The following is a 13,841-nucleotide window of genomic DNA, read 5'->3' as shown; positions in this document are numbered from 1 at the left end:
AACATAACACAAAGTTTTTGATAAGTGCTAAAAAGTGACACATCACACAAAATAAATAAGTGTTTTAATCACCCAATACGCCAATGTATACCTTTGACATTTATCCCTAACAGGATTTTATATTATTTTTTCCACTTGTACTGTCATTAGGAAGTCCGATAAGACACAGTCTAGACCAGGGGTGTCAAACTCATTTCGCTCAGGGGCCCAATGGAGGAAAATCTATAACGACGCGGGCCGGACTGGTAAAATCACGGCATAATAATGTAAAAACAAAGACAACTTCAAGATGTTGTTTTTTTGTCTTACTTCGGCCAAAAATAGCACAAGCACATTTTGAAAATGTGCACATTAAAAACAATGCTCTTGGCAAAATACTTCCAAGTTAGTTGAAAATTCTGAAGAAAAAATTGGTGCAGTTTCAAAACACCGTGAAAAACACAATGAACTTAGACCTTTGTCACAGTGTATTTACAAAGCCATTAAAATTAACGCCCTTCCCGTTTAGCATTCTCATGTGGGCAGGTTACCATTAAAATGTTTGGAAAAGCAACCGAGTGTTTCCTCAAACTGCCGCATTCGTGACACCTGCAACTGCCACAACACATTAATTTAGCATCATTCAAATATTACAATTATAATATAATCAAAACAATTGTCAAAATGACATCATAATAGCCGAATTAAAGGTAACAACTACAAACTTAACCAATGTGAACATGGTAGATTTAGGCATCAACATACCTGCCAACTTTTGAAATCAGAAAAACCTAGTAGCCAGGGTCCAAGGGCCGCAGGCCCCAGTAGGTCCAGGACAAAGTCCTGGTGGGGGGTTCAGCTTCGCCCCCCGACGCAAAATGATTATTAGCATTCAGACAGGTTAAAATGTTGCTAAAACAATCACTTTTCTATCAGTCACAGTGACTTTTCAAAACAAAAATATTACAGCAAAAATCATATGGGTTGATTGACATGTTTATTCTGTAAGCTAACTTCAATAGTTTGAAATTATTTTGACAGTTAATGCCAGTTATCCTGTCAACCTTTCACAAGACTTCAATTTGTTAATTGAAAGTATAAACACTTTTTACAGTAAACAAATGGTAAAACAGTACTAAACAATTCCATTAAAAAAAAATTGGTGTCATTATTAACTTTCTGTCCAAGCTTGTATAATCTACTGCCTTGTTCAATTGTAAAAAATATTCTGTGCCTAAAATTCACATTTCTATCACAATTATCATACTGTAAACATGGTAAGCTAACTTCATTAAAATTAATAGTCCTGTCAATAGCATGGAATTACAATTCAAATGTAGTTTTTTTGTAAGCCTTTCAAAAGAATTCAAAATATGTAAAATTAATGAAAATTAATTTAAGCCATCAGACACTTGAAAAGTGGCACATCACATCTCTAATGTAATCATTTTAACTTTTCAACAAAAATAGCACTGCAAAAATATTAAGGACATACTTCTGTATTTTGGTAGTTATGCTGTCAACATTTAACAAGATTTCTTCAACTTGGACTTGAAAGCATAAATAGTATAAACACTTTTAACAGTATAACAGTACTAAACAATTCCAATAGATAACATTGGTGTCATTACCTTTTTGTTTGCTCAATTATTGCCTCCGTAAATAAAACTTCGGCATTTATCACATCCAAAGAATCTGTTTGGGCGACGAAAAACGTTGAAAGTTTTCCACTTGTATCGCGAGCAACGGCATTAGACTTGTGTTTTTTTGTCCCAACGTGGTCTTTTACATCGCTAATTCCTCCGTGTCCGATCGAAAAATCTTGTCTGCACAAGGTGCAATTCGCGTAGTTTTCACCCTTTTTGGAACGGATAATTATTTCCGGATAGGCTTTTGAATATTCTTCACGGAATGACTGCAGTTTTCTTTTCGGTTTAAGACTCGTATGCGATTTTTCTCCGGCTGATTCCATGATCGTTCGCTCGTTTGGAAACAATGGCCTCGTGCTTGGCAGCGGTGCTATAAATAGCCTCGCGCATGGCATTCGGAATGGCTCGATAGGAAGTTACGGGAAGCAGTGTCGATTGTCATTGTTGTTACGCGATTTCGTGAATAAAACTTAAAAAAAAAAATTTTTTTTAATGAATGAAAAACCATATTTTTTATCACTGCAACCGTAACCCGGAATAGGTTGATGAAAACCGTACTAATTACGGGAAAACCGGAGTAGTTGGCAGGTATGCATCAAATAAAATAGAACCAACAACAAATGTAGAAACACAAATTTTTACAATGGAGTTCTTGGTGCACATCGTGCCGCCAACAAATTGCGAGCGCTGCCCGGAATTCTAACTATGGTCATATTGACTTAAGTCTTTGCATCTTACAGTATCGTATTTTCTATCTGTTGAGTGGATAATTTACAATCAAAGAAGGTATTGTGCGTCACTACAGCACTTGTCTGCCGCCAGCCACAACAGGAACAGCTGATTGCTTGCACCTGCGCTGATTGGAGTAGCGGCAGCCAATCCAAAGGGCGCTTAAAGTCCGCTGACAGTCATCTTTAAACAGTGTGATGTGTGACGTGGGTTACACTGCAATTGGTATTGCGACATCCAGTGGACATATTTAGAACAGCAGTTTCTTTCATTAAAAAATTGCAGCTAATTTTTTTTTTTTGTATACCAATTTTGCGGGCCGCGGGCCGAATTAAACCTGCCATACGTTTGACACTCATTTTCTTTACAGTTAATTAATTTTTTTATGATGTCAGTGTTAGAATAATTATGTATATATTATCATCATAACTTTATGCTTAAGGGCCGTTGATATAAATTATTGTCAATTGTGCTGAAGTGGTATTTTTGTATCTGTGCAAGCTGGCAATGCAAAAGATTGCCAGTTGTCTTTATCAGTGTTGTGTCCAGACTCGGCCTGCATGCGGCCAAGGCTGAACACCGCCGTGACGCAGACAGAGCAGAGACAAGGCGATATGACCTGCGTCAACTAATTTTCATTTATTCTATAATCATATATTGTGTCTAACTGGAGTTGTCGAGATTACCCCCCTTCCCTCAGCGACAGCTTCAGTGATGTAATAGGGACCTTCCTAATAAATAGAGGAGGTGCGCGGGCTTGACTTTTAGAAAGTAGTTTGGATCTGTAACTAGAATAGAGCCCGAAATACGTGTCTCCTCATGAGCTAAATTGAACTCTGTCTCTGCATGATTCCTTGCTTCTTGTCTGATTAATAGATGTCATCAGTGTTTGAACCTGACATGGAAACATATCATTTGCATTATTTCATATGAGAACAGGCTGTGTTGGAACTGTAGGGTTCAACTGTACAATCACTTTATTTATTTTTTTGGTCCTGTCCAGCTTCTCAGGCAAATCATATAGTTGATGTAGATGCCCATATCGACTGTACAAATTTACTTTACAAAAGAGAAGTGTGGGATACTTCTCTTGTTGCCTTATTTGTATTTGACTTTATCAAATGTATTTATATGATCATTTGGTGCGGCCGGGCCGGAGCAGGAGGGGATAGAAAGAGCAAACACAACAATGACGACAACAAAAACAACATCAGTAAATAGGATACGTACAAATATGATAGTAAATGTGATAGCAAAGAAGCAGTTAGTGATATAAATAATAAAACAGAAATGACAATGAACATCATTACACTACAAATGCCAACAGAAATAGCACTATTGATAATGAATACCGTATTTTTCGGACTATAAGTCGCTCCGGAGTATAAGTCGCACCGGCCAAAAATCATACTTGCCAACCCTCCCGGATTTTCCGGGAGACTCCCGAAATTCAGCGCCTCTCCCGAAAACCTCCCGGGACAAATTTTCTCCCGAAAATCTCCCGAAATTCAGGCGGAGCTGGAGGCCACGCCCCCTCCAGCTCCATGCGGACCTGAGTCCGTTTTCCCACAATATAAAGAACGTCTACAATAAAGCAGCCCGTCTGCCGTAAACAGCAATGTTGTGACACTCTTAAACAGGACAATACTGCCATCTAGTGCATTTGATGAAAGCACTTTTGTGCGTGCCACACAGCAATGCATCATCAGAGAGGGTGTTCAGCATGGTTAGAAAGATAGTGACAGAGAATAGAACAAGGATGGACAATTCAACCCTTACCTCAACAATGAGTAGATGAGTGTTATGTGTGTGTATATGTGTAAATAAATGAACACTGAAATTAAAGTATTTCTTTTATATATATATATATATATATATATATATATATATATATATATATATATATATCCATCCATCCATTTTCTACCGCTTATTCCCTTCGGGGTCGCGGGGATATATATATATATATATATATATATATATATATATATATATATATATATATATATATATATATATATATATATATATATGAAATACTTGACTTGGTGAATTCTAGCTGTAAATATACTCCTCCCCTCTTAACCACGCCCCCCACACCGACCCCCACCCCCCACCTCCCGAAATTGGAGGTCTCAAGGTTGGCAAGTATGCCAAAAATGCATAATAAAGAAGGAAAAAAACATATATAAGTCGCACTGGAGTATAAGTCGCATTTTTTGGGGAAATGTATTTGATAAAAGCCAACAGCAAGAATAGACATTTGAAAGCCAATTTAAAATAAATAAAGAATAGTGAACAACAGGCTGAATAAGTGTACAAAACTGACAAAACACAGCCGAGCACCGAGTGGCCACATTGAAACTAAATGGAGAAGGAGAAAGATTTGCCCGAATAGTAGCAACCTTGTCGTTAAAAAAGGAGAGAAATTTTTCACAAGTTTCCCTTGTCATCTCTAGTGAAGTGGCTGGATTCGGATTAAGAACAGAACTAATAGATTTAAAAAGAACACGTGGCTTGTTGATACTATTTGAAATTAAGTCTGACAAATATTTAGTTTTTTCAGCTTTAACCACACTTTGATAGTTCTGACAGCTTTCTTTTAAAATTTATACAATAATTTACCTCTATTATCAACAATACAATTGTTCAAATGCAACAATACATATACGTAATGATACAAAAGAAAGCAGATAAATGGAGGGGAAGAAAGAGAAGCCAGCTCTATTAACCTTGTAGATTGTCAACTGTACAACTACAGCGCAACAAAGATTTAGGTCCTTCCTTTGACCTTCGTTAATAATTGCCAGCATCAAATGAAGATGCATCATAAAACCAAGTCACACTTTGTAACATCTGTGAAATGTCTCTTTTTAATCAAAAGCACAATCTTGTTGTTGTTTTTTTGTTTGTTTGCTTGCTTGTTTTGACTCCAGCAGCTCCCTTCAGCAGTTTACCATCTGCTCCGGAGTTAGCACTCTTTTGGCCTCCCAGTCAGAATGTCTCCTGGAGCATGTTTAAAAATGTAACACGGTCTGACATTTATCCTCCACATTCTTACTCCTCATCTGCATCATTGTGCAGCTTAAGAAAAGGCCCGTTGAATACGCTACGTGTGTGTGGGCTGATAAATAAATAGCGTTGTCAACAATGCAAGCGGCGGTGCGCCTCTGGAGCCGAGCCACGTCCACGTCCTTAATGACACGGCCTCCGCTGGTGCGTTTTTTGTTTTTTTTTACCAGCTCTCATTAGATGAGAAACTCGGCGTTCGCACAGCCCACCTCATTAACGAAGCACAGCCATGTGCCGCCTTGGATGCATGGCGCTTGTTTAAGCACATACGCGCTGGGGGTCAAACAGACTGTGTGGGAGGACTCAGGGCTATGTACACACACACAAACATATACTGAGCTTACTTCTACTAGCTGTCCTTCTCCTAAGTCCCTCTACACACCAGCTATCACACACACTCATACATATATGCACACACTTATTCTTTGAAGAATCCCCCTCTTGCATGCCAAGTGTACCTTAGCCTGGTGGGGGGGCACACACCTTGCAGCCCCCTGCTTCCAAAGCAGAGCCAATCACCTCTTTTGTGTAGATGTGTGCGATACTGTACATGTGTGGCCTGATTACAGCTGCTTTTTAATGAACAGTGATCAAATGACGAATCAATTTGAAATCAAGTCAATAAAGGAATGTGTCCTTGCTGGTCAGATCGTCTATACGACAGGCCCACACTGCTGTTTTTTAGGACCTTCTGCATACCTGCCAACTTTTGAAATCAGAAAAACCTAGTAGCCAGGGTCCAGGGGCCGCAAAATGATTGATTGCATTCAGACAGGTTAAAATGTTGCTGAAACCATCACTTTTCTATCAGTCACAGTGACTTTTCAAAACAAAAATATTACAGCAAAAATCATATGGGTTGATTGACATGTTTATTCTGTAAGCTAACTTCAATAGTTTGAAATTATTTTGACAGTTAATGCCAGTTATCCTGTCAACCTTTCACAAGACTTCAATTTGTTAATTGAAAGTATAAACACTTTTTACAGTAAACAAATGGTAAAACAGTACTAAACAAGTCCATTTAAAAAAAAATTGGTGTCATTATTAACTTTCTGTCCAAGCTTGTATAATCTACTGCCTTGTTCAATTGTAAAAAATATTCTGTGCCTAAAATTCACATTTCTATCACAATTATCATACTGTAAACATGGTAAGCTAACTTCATTAAAATTAATAGTCCTGTCAATAGCATGGAATTACAATTCAAATGTAGTTTTTTTGTAAGCCTTTCAAAAGAATTCAAAATATGAAAAATTAATGAAAATTAATTTAAGCCATCAGACACTTGAAAAGTGGCACATCACATCTCTAATGTAATCATTTTAACTTTTCAACAGAAATAGCACTGCAAAAATATTAAGGACATACTTATGTATCTTGGTAGTTATGCTGTCAACATTTAACAAGATTTCTTCAACTTGGACTTGAAAGCATAAATAGTATAAACACTTTTAACAGTATAACAGTACTAAACAATTCCAATAGATAACATTGGTGTCATTACCTTTTTGTTTGCTCAATTATTGCCTCCGTAAATAAAACTTCGGCATTTATCACATCCAAAGAATCTGTTTGGGCGACGAAAAACGTTGAAAGTTTTCCACTTGTATCGCTAGCAACGGCATTAGACTTGTGTTTTTTTGTCCCAACGTGGTCTTTTACATCGCTAATTCCTCCGTGTCCGATCGAAAAATCTTGTCTGCACAAGGTGCAATTCGCGTAGTTTTCACCCTTTTTGGAACGGATAATTATTCCCGGATAGGCTTTTGAATATTCTTCACGGAATGACTGCAGTTTTCTTTTCGGTTTAAGACTCGTTTGCGATTTTTCTCCGGCTGATTCCATGATCGTTCGCTCGTTTGGAAACAATGGCAACAGGTGCCTCGTGCTTGGCAGCGGTGCTATAAATAGCCTCGCGCATGGCATTCGGAATGGCTCGACAGGAAGTTACGGGAAGCAGTGTCGATTGTCATTGTTGTTACGCGATTTCGTGAATAAAACTTAAAAAAAACAACTTTTTTTTAATTAATGAAAAACCGTATTTTTTATCACTGCAACCGTAACCCGGAATAGGTTGATGAAAACCGTACTAATTACGGGAAAACCGGAGTAGTTGGCAGGTATGCTTCTGCAAACACTCCCCAAAGATATAGAGCAGGGGTGTCAGACTCATTATAGCTCAGGGGCCGCATGGAGGAAAATCTGTGCAAACGCAGGCCGGACTATTGAAAAACACATTCTGAAAATATTACAATCAAAATATAGAAAACATACCGGCAGTGGTAAAGTTTAGATCCATGAAGGAAAGAAGAAAGTGAATGAATGTTTAAAACGAAATAAATATACCGTATTTTTCAGACTATAAGTCAGAGTTTTTTTCATAGTTTGGCCGGGGGTGCAACTTATACTCAGGAGCGACTTATGTGTGAAATTATTAACACATTAGCGTAAAATATCAAATAATATTATTTATCTCATTCACGTAAGAGAAGTGGTTCCTCTCTTTAAGAAGGGGAACCGGAGGGTGTGCTCTAACTATCGTGGGATCACACTCCTCAGCCTTCCCGGTAAGGTCTATTCAGGTGTACTGGAGAGGAGGCTACGCCGGATAGTCGAACCTCGGATTCAGGAGGAACAGTGTGGTTTTCGTCCTGGTCGTGGAACTGTGGACCAGCTCTATACTCTCGGCAGGGTCCTTGAGGGTGCATGGGAGTTTGCCCAACCAGTCTACATGTGCTTTGTGGACTTGGAGAAGGCATTCGACCGTGTCCCTCGGGAAGTCCTGTGGGGAGTGCTCAGAGAGTACGGGGTATCGGACTGTCTGATTTTGGCGGTCCGCTCCCTGTATGATCAGTGTCAGAGCTTGGTCCGCATTGCCGGCAGTAAGTCGGACACGTTTCCAGTGAGGGTTGGACTCCGCCAAGGCTTCCCTTTGTCACCGATTCTGTTCATAACTTTTATGGACAGAATTTCTAGGCGCAGTCAAGGCGTTGAGGGGATCCGGTTTGGTGGCTGCAGGATTAGGTCTCTGCTTTTTGCAGATGATTTGGTCCTGATGGCTTCATCTGGCCAGGATCTTCAGCTCTCGCTGGATCGGTTCGCAGCTGAGTGTGAAGCGACTGGGATAAGAATCAGCACCTCCAAGTCCGAGTCCATGGTTCTCGCCCGGAAAAGAGTGGAGTGCCATCTCCGGGTTGGGGAGGAGATCTTTCCCCAAGTGGAGGAGTTCAAGTACCTCGGAGTCTTGTTCACGAGTGAGGGAAGAGTGGATCGTGAGATCGACAGGCATCCGGATCGGTGCGGCGTCTTCAGTAATGCGGACGCTGTATCGATCCGTTGTGGTGAAGAAGGAGCTGAGCCGGAAGGCAAAGCTCTCAATTTACCGGTCGATCTACGTTCCCATCCTCACCTATGGTCATGAGCTTTGGGTTATGACCGAAAGGACAAGATCACGGGTACAAGCGGCCCAAATGAGTTTCCGCCGCCGGGTGGCGGGGCACTCCCTTAGAGATAGGGTGAGAAGCTCTGTCATCCGGGGGGAGCTCAAAGTAAAGCCGCTGCTCCTCCACATCGAGAGGAGCCAGATGAGGTGGTTCGGGCATCTGGTCAGGATGCCACCCGAGCGCCTCCCTAAGGAGGTGTTTAGGGCATGTCCGACCGGTAGGAGGCCACGAGGAAGACCCAGGACACGTTGGGAAGACTATGTCTCCCGGCTGGCCTGGGAACGCCTCGGGATCCCCCGGGAGGAGCTGGACGAAGTGGCTGGGGGGAGGGAAGTCTGGGCTTCCCTGCTTAGGCTGCTGCCCCCGCGACCCGACCTCGGATAAGCGGAAGAAGATGGATGGATGGATGGACGTAAGAGACTAGACCAGGGGTCGGCAAGCTAAAATGTTGAAAGAGCCATATTGGACCAAAAATCCAAAAACAAATCAGTCTGGAGCCGCAAAAAATTAAAAGCCACATTACATACAGATAGTGTGTCATGAGATATACATTGAATTAAGATGACTTAAAGGAAACTAAATGACCTCAAATATAGCTACAAATGAGGCATAATGATGCAATATGTACATATAGCTAGCCTAAATAGCATGTTAGCAACAATTAGCTTGCAGTGACCAAATATGTCTGATTAGCACTCCACACAAGTCAATAACATCAACAAAACTCACCTTTGTGCATTTATGCACAACGTTAAAAGTTTGGTGGACAAAATGATACAGAAAAAGATTTGGCATAAAACACGTCCTAGAAAGTCGGAGAAAGTTATACATGTAAACAAACTACGGTGAGTTCAAGGACCGCCAAAATTAGTAGGACATAACGGCGCTCGCCAAATACTCGAATCAGTGAAGCATGTTTAATATAAACAGTGTGATTTAAAACAAAAACAATTTTTTTTTCCCCTCATCTTTTCCCATTTTTCATACATTTTTTAAAAAGCTCCAGAGAGCCACTAGGGCGGCGCTAAAGAGCCGCATGCGGCTCTAGAGCCGCGGGTTGCCGACCCCTGGACTAGACGTATAAGATTTCATGGGATTAAGCGATTAGGAGTGACAGATTGTTTGGTAAACGTATAGCATGTTCTATATGTTATAGTTATTTGAATGACTCTTACCATAATATGTTACGTTAACATACCAGTTGGTTATTTATGCCTCATATAACGTACACTTATTCAGCCTGTTGTTCACTATTCCTTATTTATTTTAAATTGCCTTTCAAATGTCTATTATCAAATAAATTTCCCCAAAAAATGCGACTTATACTCCAGTGCGACTTATATATGTTTTTTTTTCCTTCTTTATTATGCATTTTCGGCCGGTGCGACTTATACTCTGGAGCGACTTATACTCCGAAAAATGCGGTACATATGCATAAAAATGTGTTTGTTTTTTTAAATAATTTTTTTAATGAATTAAGTAACATTTATGACAACTTTTTTCCAAAACACAATATAGAATGTTGATATATATCAGGACAATGCATACATTTATCATTTGTTTTCAAAATGGTTACAAAACTTCTTTCTTCACTGCACTTAAATGTAGAATATATATATACATGTATTAGGGGTGTAATGGCACACAAAAATGTCGGTTCGGCACGTACCTCGGTTTAGAGGTCACAGTTCGGATCATTTTCGGTACAGTAAGAAAACAACAAAATATAAAATTTTTGGGTTATTTATTTACCAAATTTGCAAAATCTTCCACCAAAAATATTTTTCTTACTGGAATATTTAAACATTGGATAGGTCAATAATTCATAATAACATTGATTTTGATTCAATATTATGTTTTGAGCAATGACAGTTTGAAAGAAAAAAAAAACAGCTTTGTTTTATTAGTCAACATTGCAACTTTTTCTAAATTACATTTAACCTTTAAGCTTTTTTATTTCACTTTTGTTATGTTTTTGTTTATTTTAATAGTATTTTTAGAATGTGCCGTGGGCCTTTAAAACATTAGCTGTGGGCTGTAAATGGCCTCCGGGGCACACTTTTGACACCCCTGCTATAGATAATAAAAAATTAAATGTGATAAATCTATGGATAAAAAGCAGAGCCTGGCGACGCATGCGCGTTTATCATAACTCTCTCTCTCTCTCTGTCTCTGCCCCTCCCTCACCAATGCTGCTGCACACACAATTTGTTTTGTTTTTAACCCCTTCTTAAACCTGAACGTACATTGAAAATACATGCAACCTCTAACTCAAAATGCCGGACATTTGAGGCATTTAAGAAACTCCGCCCTGACAGGGCCGCAAAAGAGGACATGTCCGGTGGAAAGAGGACGTATGGTCAGTCTATCCTAGCCCGTTAGCTGCTAGCATGCTGTGTGTTGTGCCTCGGTGTGCATTGTTTACACAACGTGCGTTACGCTACTTAATATGTCCATGTGGAAACTTGTTCGGTACACCTCCGAGCCGAACCGGAACCCCCGTACCGAAACGGTTTAATACAAATACACGTACCGTTACACCCCTATATAATATATTTATATTATTCACATATGAATAATGCTGTATAGTATTTATTGTCTATTGTGAGCGAACTGTGGTGCTGAATTTCCCCCAGGGATCAATAAAGTACTTTCTATTCTATTCTAAAAAAGTGGGATCCCAAAAATTTACTGTGGGACCCCATTTTTATGACTTGATGGGATCCCTGGGTAACCTGACTCTCGCCAGATCCTTGTAGTTCACTGAGCTCCACCCAAGGATCTGGGACTTCTCAATAGGAGATGTATTTCAGAAGGCGGGGCCTTGTAAAAAAAAAATAATAATTGTATGTGATTGGATAATCCACTTGTCCGTTATCTTGAATGACGTGCTACTTCAACCACTCACGTCGAAATCAATCCGTGACGCTGATAAGAGCGACGCTGGGAAATCCAAAACAGAACAGCCGACATATTGGATAACGACAGACCGAAACGTTAATAAATGCCTTCAAAACCGTTCTTTGTTCATCTTTTAAAGAATTAATATTCGATAGATTCGACAAATCACACACTCATCACACGACTCATCGCTGCGTGCCGTCATTGTTATTTGAATCAAACGTGTCTATGAAATCCCGCCCAGCGATCCTGATTGGTTCATTATTTTTTTGAAGGAGTTTGCAATGCCCTGGAGCCCAGATCCTTGTGTGGAGCTCAGCGAACTACAAGGATCTGGCGAGAGTCGGGTTAATCCTTGGGACCCCATTTTGAAAATTCCTAGCGCCAACACTGATGGAATACACTGCAAAAAGTCAGTGTTCAAAAACAAGAAAAAAAAATACAAAAATGAGGGGTATTTTATTTGAACTAAGCAAAATTATCTGCCAATAGAACAAGAACATTTGGCTTGTCAAGACTTTCCAAAACAAGTAAAATTAGCTAACCTCAATGGACCCAAAAATACCTTAAAATAAGTATATTCTCACTAATAACAAGTGCACTTTTCTTGGTAGAAAAAAAAGAGAGACCTTTTTGCTCAATATGTTGAAAAATATTCTTAAATAAGGTAAATGCTAGTGCCATTATCTTGACATAATGATATGCGTTCGTCGTTACATTTCTTGAAACCAGCAAACTTATACTATAAAGTAATTTATTAATGGAAAGGCAACAAGGCAAGCGCTTGTTACTCTCGGGGTCTCCTAGCCACTCAGGCAAATCATATGGTCTAAAAATGCATTTTTCCATGGATAACATGACATCATCGCGCCAAGTGTGTGCTCTTTCAGTCAATTAGTGCGCATATATACAGCCCGGCCCCCGGCAAAAAAAAATGTTACTGTAATTTTGAGGAATTCATCTGAATATGCATGAACTATTTCTGTTCAAAATTGTTAGAAATGTCAAATGTTTAAATATTAACTGTCAGTTTACTGTACTGTGCCAACTGTACTACTATATGAGTACCTATTTTATATTGTTTCATTGAAAATAAAACAGCAAAGTCCATTTGGCTGTCATCTGTTTTAATTATGAGACACAATTGTCTCCTTCATGCTTGAAATAAGAAATGATTACTTAAAAAAAATAGTTTTATACTTGTGAGTGTTGATGACACAGCTTTGCAACAGTTGATATTCTAGTTTCAAGCATGTTTTACTCAATATAGATCATCAAATCTCAGCAACAAGCTGTAATATCTTACTGAGATCATTTAGGACCAAAACTCTTAAAACAAGTAAAACACTCTAACATAAAATCTGCTTAGTGAGAAGAAATATCTGATTAGACAGAAAATAAGCAAATATCACCCTTATTTGAGATATTTAATCTTACTTAGATTTCAGTTTTTGCAGTGTATTTTTGCATGCAAAACAGCAGCAGGCGGCCGTGGCCTGCGGGCCGGTTCTAATACTAATCAAATATCATAGATAATTTATTGACTTTGACACATAGGATACAGAGTATAGATATAACAGCGGTGCTCTGCTGATTTTTAAAGACCTACTGCTAAACAATAGTCAAAGATCATCTTAAGGACAGAAGTGCTCTTCAGTTGTCAAGAACCTCCTGCAAAAAGAGTCAAAGATCCTCTATATGAAAGGAGTTCAAAGCTGTCTTTAACACACTAATCCCTCACCATGCTTTTAAAGCAGAGCTAATCACCTCTTCTGTGTAGATGTGTGTGTGTGTATAGCCTGATTATAGGCCCACGGTAATTAACAGTGATCAGATTTATTTTATGGCGTAAATGGCGCACGTGTAGAACATTAGGCCTGGCAAGTCTCATTCCGCAATTCAGCTGCAGGGTTCGTCAGCAGACGGGCCACGAGCTTCAGGGGAGCGCCATGGCGAGCCATCCCTCCATATGGTCGCACGCTCGCCAGACTAAGTTCCCCCAAGAACCTAATCGTGTTCGGTAATTAACATGACAGCCTCCTATGTATTCCTCCTCAGCCTGCCA

General features: G+C 39.4%; 1 protein-coding gene across 3 annotated transcripts in view; it reads right to left on the bottom strand.

Moving 5' to 3' along the window:
* Window positions 1–13,841, bottom strand: part of cntln (centlein, centrosomal protein) — a 432,451-nt gene that overhangs the window by 353,175 nt on the left and 65,435 nt on the right. The window lies entirely within an intron of this gene.

The sequence above is a fragment of the Nerophis lumbriciformis genome, linkage group LG27 (genome assembly GCF_033978685.3).
Source record: "Nerophis lumbriciformis linkage group LG27, RoL_Nlum_v2.1, whole genome shotgun sequence".
Lineage (NCBI taxonomy): Eukaryota > Metazoa > Chordata > Actinopteri > Syngnathiformes > Syngnathidae > Nerophis > Nerophis lumbriciformis.
This window is presented reverse-complemented; position numbering and strand designations above follow the sequence as displayed.